The sequence below is a fragment of the Papaver somniferum genome, chromosome 8 (assembly GCF_003573695.1).
Source record: "Papaver somniferum cultivar HN1 chromosome 8, ASM357369v1, whole genome shotgun sequence".
NCBI classification, from domain to species: domain Eukaryota; kingdom Viridiplantae; phylum Streptophyta; class Magnoliopsida; order Ranunculales; family Papaveraceae; genus Papaver; species Papaver somniferum.
Window position 1 is genome coordinate 86309247 of NC_039365.1, and position 6993 is coordinate 86316239.

At 35.8% G+C, this 6993-nt stretch overlaps 2 non-coding genes and 1 pseudogene across 2 annotated transcripts; 2 read left to right on the forward strand and 1 right to left on the reverse strand.

Moving 5' to 3' along the window:
• The first annotated feature begins 588 nt into the window (after positions 1-588).
• LOC113307357 lies at positions 589-684 on the forward strand. Its single transcript, XR_003339137.1, has one exon. It is a non-coding gene; the product is annotated as a small nucleolar RNA snoR26 (small nucleolar RNA).
• A 315-nt stretch (positions 685-999) lies between these two features.
• LOC113307353 lies at positions 1000-1079 on the forward strand. Its single transcript, XR_003339134.1, has one exon. It is a non-coding gene; the product is annotated as a small nucleolar RNA U31b (small nucleolar RNA).
• A 1323-nt stretch (positions 1080-2402) lies between these two features.
• On the reverse strand, positions 2403-4841 carry LOC113301907 (annotated as a pseudogene).
• Positions 4842-6993: the final 2152 nt, after the last annotated feature.

A 6993-nucleotide genomic window follows, 5' to 3' on the forward strand; every position in this document is an offset into this window, starting at 1 on the left:
TTTTAGAAAATCTCCGAGAATCATTCAAATAAAAACTCTATGAAAGTCTATAAAATCTTATTTGACTACCTCCACTGTTTTCGGTATGTTCGATTCAGTTTGGAATTGGTTTGGTTCGGTGCGGTGCGGTTTCACGGTTTGGATTCTTAGGAATGGCTTTTCACAATCCGTATAAGGTACCAGGAATGGTTTTTACAACCCGTATAGGTACCCAGCGAAGGAATTAGGGCAAATCTGGTGCTGGGGTTGTTGGCTATATAAGCACTTGTTCTCGTCATCGTTAACGATATGTTATGAGCTGTTTGCATTCATATGTCAGTCGGTCTGTCAAACCCTAGTGCTTCTTTGTTTACGGCGCATATTTTAGGGTTTTAAGAAAATTGCCAACCTGTGTTGCTAACTGTTTCACGTCGAAGTTACTTTCTCTGCAACTGGTTCTTTTTTTCTTTGAATTATTAGATTTATTTCTGGTGCTTTTCTTTTTCCCGTACAATGTTTTTTCTTTCGTTCCGATTATAGATATAAACGACACTCGTTCTCTGTTTGTTGTTAGAATCTTGTTATTCCTTAAAGCAAGAAGTTAGAGAGACAGCATCAGTGATGACAAAAACCTTGTAATCATCCTTGCACTTTGAATTTTTATAGTGAAGAAAACTAATGGGGAAATTTGAGTCTGAGATGCTTCTTTGTTTTCTTTTCGGCATTGTGATTTTTGTATGAAAAGGAATTTTCTGTCTGTGAACTTTTTAGTTTTATCAGGATCAGTGATGTTTAAATACTGCGTTATCTTCCTGAAAAAATTCCTCCAATGAGGAATTTTGTTAGATGACAAAAAGCCTACTGAGGTCCTTCCTAAAACAGTTTTTGCTTTGTTTTCATGATTTTATTTAGGATTTCCTTAATTTTTGAGTTTGGCTGATTTAGAATGAGTGTTTGGATTTCTTAATTTTTGAGTTTGTTTTTTCACTTAATTATATATTGCCAAACAATTATGGACTTGAATATGATGATAGGTATTGTCGCCCTAGTCTTACATGCATCAATGATGCAAGATGGTGATTGACTTCAATTTCTGATTCAAATAAATTACATAAGGATGTTATTAAAATCTATACTCTATGACTAATTTCTTTTTTTTTTTGTTAGGTTCGCATAATTTGTTCTGAAACCAAAATTACTTGCACACCTGTACAAATAGTGGATATATATGGTACATTGTGTTGAAGTTCGAATGGATCTGAGAACTCGGAACTCAGAATCAATGAATGGAGTGAGTTTTAGTTTAGTAACTCACTCAGAAATCAGAATCAATGTTGCTGAAGCCATTCCTATTTTTTTTGATTTGCCATCTCGTACAAATCAATCCTGGAGCAACCCTTGTTGGTAACAATGAGATATGTGACACTGCCCAAAAGGGCCAAAACAGGCAAATGATTACTCTTATCGAATTAAAGCTACATCAACAAATCATGCGAAGACTGGACCATCACAATGCTCAAAACATGCACATGATTGCTCTATAGAGCTAAGTTTACATCTAGGCTAACTAAAAATCATGCAATGGTAGGCGGTCGTGCATCAACTGACTAGAAATCATAAACTGGCTTCTTCATGATTGCCTGCTGCTGGTAGGCGGTCGTGCATCAACTGACTGCTTCAAGAACACCTAGATGAAAACCAGAAGGTAGTTGTGTCGGCAAAAATTTTAAGAAATACATATCACGGCGATTATTAGCTCCAAAGTCTTCTCCCAATCTTCCTGCTCTTCCTATTACCCACTTCACTCCAAAACTGTCAAGAAACAACCCCACAACTTTCTGTAGTTTCTTTGCATTGCAAACAAGGTGAGTATTTGTTTCCTGCTATCTTTACACAGCAGGCATAAAATCCAACGTTGGGACCGTATTATAGCACAAGGCCCATTCAGAAAACGAGACTGCAAGTGGGAGTTCCATAGTTGCTTGTGTGAGATAAATTCATCGAAATCCAGTGATTCATAAGCACTAGCCACAGAGAAATCAGCTCCACCAGCTTTCATGAGTACTGTATAACTAGTTACTGAAATAAGGTTATTAGTGAATCCTCTTGTATGTCTCATCTATGAGTCTTATGACTAAAGGGAACAGTATATGTGGACCAAACATTATCACCACCACCATGTGTTGAAAAAGTATTATTGCTCTTTTATATGTGGGATTATATGACTTCAAAGTTCAGACAGTAATCATGAACTCTTTCGCCTTCCTTCTACCAGTCTATTCATGAAATCCGCATACTAGTCTACTCATGAAACTACAACTATGAACTCTGGCGCCTTCCTTTTTCTATCAGTCTACTCATGAAAACCAGATGTCCCTGAAATAATTTCTTTCACTCTGTCTGGATAAAAACGTAAAAAGTACTAAAGCAAGCAGCAAATGAGGACACTTGAACCTTGAAGGCGAATAACCACAAATTTTTACATCAATATAAAGAACTAGTATTCACCAAAAAAAACTTCTAATTTTACAAAATGTGAAACCCGTCGTTATGATGCCTCAAGGCCCTCAACAGCCACTAAGCTTTCCTTTCCAAATAGCATAAATCCCACAATGGCCTGCAATAAGACATGAATCTTTCACAAATGACTTCTGCTCATATGCTTCTCCATGTTATAGGTAACTTGGATTATATTTTTCAACAGAAAAATATAAATTTTGCACCTTTAGCTTTCAGTGTTTGCGTGTATAGTCATTTTAAAAAACTCATCAGCAAAGGTTGTCCATTATCCATGTTTAATCGTTTTAGAAAACTCATAGAAAATCGTAACAAGTATACCTTTCCAGTCTTTCCATCCAGCTTCTTAAGGTTGCCTGTAAACTCCATAAAAGGCCCAGACACTATTCGAACACTTGAACCCGGGACAAGCAACTTATGATCCTGTTGCAGTGATGCGTTTTCCACAGCAGGCTCTGCACCCTTCTTTGTTCTCTTTTTCCTTTTAGCATCCGCCGTCACAGATTTTTTTAATAACTTTGGGTTTTGGATTTGGCTCTCCCTCGTTGGCAAGTGCCTGTACCTTCTGTTCTTCCTCGAATGCTTGGTCAGTTTGTACTTGTTCTTCTTTTGCTCGCCGAAAGATTGCTTCCATAACGTTAGAAGACACAGGCTTGGGCCTATTGATCTGCTTTTTCCTAGAAAGAATGTAAATAACAGTTATAGTTGTAACAACATATAACCTCATGTGAATTTTCAGAAGGAATTTGATGAACTGCTCAAAGGTAGAATTTCGATATATGGCCAGTTAAAATCATCATAAATCACATTATGATTTTACTAAAGTCATTTACTATGGCAATCCAAGTTTACTCAGTACTCATTTTCAGGTCACAAACTAATCGCGACAAAATGTTATTGTGATGTTGAAAAACCTAACCTGGCCAGCTAATGTTTCGGTTTATTTGATAAAGATAGTAAGACTGTGAAATCATTATATGTGTTCAATGGTGCAATATGAAGCTCCCTAGGATTTGAACCATGATGAACTAAACCACAGAAAGGATGTTAATCCTATTCCTTTTTCGCTGACAGAGTTCACTCTACTGAGAAGCTACACAGCAAGAAGTCAAATAGAACTTGCAGTTCAATGACCAAACCAGCAGAACATGCTTATCACAGGTGTAACAGTCAAAATTAAAATAAATAAAAACAACACGGTTTCTTACGTATTTCCAACTGTAGAGCCGATAAAGCCACCAACCCCAGGTGTATCTCTGATGAAGTCATGTATCTCCTTATTCAACACACACCATAAAAAGACACATCCAGGAAATAGGGGCTTTGGTTTAACTGTAATAGAACCATTCTTTAACTTCCGCTTCACCCGTACAGCAGGAGCATAGATCTGAAAAAAAAAACAAATTAGCATAGTACAACTGATTCATCGTGAGTCCTGTCTGCCAATACATAATTGATAACAAATATAAACCATATCAAGTCATTGCTGCCAAAATCCAACTGTACACATCTGTGTTCTTGCAATTTCATTCTACAGCTTCTTTAATCCTAATTGATAAAAATGGGACTATCGCTAAACAGGACATGAATGAGCAATGACAGGAAAAATAGCGCATTATGAAGGTCAGTTCATGCACATAATGCTTATAATTGTCGCATATCCAAGGTTTAAGCAGATAAAACTCAGTGCATACATCCCAAATGAAGACAATGATGCCAAAACAGCACCGATTGCATGCCAATTAGAAATTACTCCAACTTATTTAAGGTTCGCCAGACAAAACAAGGTGATATGGTTCAAATAAACAAGTAAAATTGATAATATACATTTCAGTGAGTACCTTAAAATCAATATTGGGAAATTTCCAATTGAGAGTTCGACCAATAACATCAGCAGCTTCTTGACCAGAAACACGAGAAACACGAACAACCCACCATTGAGGACCAAGTAAAGCAAGATTATCAAGGTTAAGCTCTTCAGTCCAAGTAGCAAATCTCTTCCTCGAAAACTTAGTCCCGAGTAGCTTATCCTCCACTTCTTCTCTCCAGTTGTTTGTTGTTGATGCTCTTCTTTCATTTCTCAACTGTCTCCTCTCTCTCCCAGTCAAGAATTCACCATCACCACCAGACTCCTCCTCCTCCTGGAGAATTGCAGATGATACCTTCAAATTTATATTCTTTTTCCTGTTTAAAACTGATAAGCAAGGAATTGGGTATAATCTAGAGAGAGAAGATGAGGTAGAAGAGGAGTGGGAGAGTGATCGGTAGCCAATCCCCATGGATAACTCCATATTTGAAGAAAGTCTACCAGGAGAAGAAAACTCACTCCCTCCTCTTCCCCTTTGCTTCAGTGTTCACTCAACCTCATCTTCTTTTGTTGTTACACTTTATATCGGCAACTATCCGCAGGTTACGGGGTAGACCCTAATGAAATCCAGCTTGGCAAAGCATTCCTTGAGGGACTCGTTTATTACTAGAAATAACTCGTCACGTAACATGAGTCGGAATAATTTTTGGTCATAATAATTTAAATAAATACTACAAAGTATGGTAAAATTATTTGATCTCATGAGAATTTGTAACTATAAAAATCTAAGATATTTATCATCCAAATAAATATAAATTTGGTTACATTTGTAATCGATTAAAGTAATAATCTCTGATAAACATGCCAGGTAAAATTATTTTATTTTTCCCTAAAATAATAACTTTTTTAGTCGATCCCTAAAAATTGGTGGTCTTTGATATTGTTTTGTGTTGTATTCAGATCATTATGCTGAACGAAACCATGTGCCGTAACGACACTGTTTACGGCTGATGTAATTTTTTTTCCAGCCTTTTAATCATTCAATTCTGAGACAATTCTCTATTTTATTTCCAGCAAAAATAATATCTAAGCAAACGTAATAAAATTAGCCATATACATCACCAAAATTCTAGAAATAACCCGTGCCATACCGACACTTATTGCAACATTATCTACTAACATGGTGAATCCTGAACGCAACCTAAATCACCTATAATATCGTGTTCTAATAATATTTATAAAAAAAAAAAAGGAAAAGGGGTAACGTGGTATTTAACTGTTGCCTCTAGCGGCAATATAGTTGGCCTCTAATGTATCTTCTGGTTAGGCCGAGTCCAGCATATTTTTTTATTTGTTCTTAGTAATATTTTTAAGATTAATACAGATGGTCTGTACATGTGTATGATATTATTCGTACATCTGCTTCCCTATCATTCCAAAATCAAAATATGAAAAATTAGAGTGAAAAAAGGTTGACATCTGTCCTGCGTAGAAGCTATTAAAATAAATGAACATTCTGACGATATTTCAGTCCAAATTTTGCGTGAGCCTTTATTTCGCTTCCCCAAAAATTACTCATTTTTTCGAACTAACAACTTCCTTAAAATTTCATACATCCCCACCACAACTTTGATTTTTACTTCACATAAGTTAATGAAACCGTTCAAATTTCCAAGTGATGTAGATTATATATCAACCGAATGGGTTTTTAATTCACTCTTGATTTTCTATCTCATGTCAACTGAAAATTTTGGAGAAGGCCATTCAAGGATTTTATGTATCAGACGTGGCTGAGGAGACATGCACAACTCATTATGTAATTCTGATTCTTTGCACATGTTTATCAATCGAAGCGGAAAATTCATAGAAATGAGATTGGTGGTTGCGATTCTTTCGCTAAACGTCTTCATATCAACGATTTTGCGCTTTGATTTATTTCTCATCTGGGCATGGTATAAGATTTTGTTCTTTATAAATTACTTATATTTTTTTACTATTTTTTCTTTTATTTAATTTTATTCTGATGCATGATTTAAATAAAAAGATAATTGTTTATCATGGATTTTCTCTATAGTTGGTGTTTTCATGTACAATTCTTCAATGACTGGAGAATAACTTTACCACGAGTGAGTTGGGGAGAGTTTAATGTATTTTGAATTTTGGGGATTTTGAGGGAGTGTAAGAGAGTATAGGGAGTTTGAGAGAGTTTGGTGTTTTGAGTGTAGGGAGTTTGAGAGACTCTCCCAAAATCTCTACTCTTTTGAGAGATTTGGAGTGGGAGGAAAATACACTGTAAACTCCTTAGAACTCCCCAAAAAATACCAACTCCCTAGCATTCTAGTTTTTACCACTAATAGGGAGTTTAAGATTTTCTTTCAAACTCCCCAACGACTAACATGGTTTTCTAGGGAGTTTGGGAGACTCTTCTAAACTCTCCCACGACTAACATGGATTTTGAGAGACTCCTTCGAACTCCCCCACGACTAACAGGAGAAAACCAAACTACATCCAACTCCCCCAACTCCCTTGAGGACTAACACCCTGTTAGTTTTCATTTAATTTTGTGGATTTAATTGAAATTTGTGACTCATGATTTTGAAGATTTTTTTTTGGTGTTTTATCTATCAATTTATTAAAATATTTATTTATTTGTAGATGAAGAATATAATGTAAACAATGAGATAATTAAA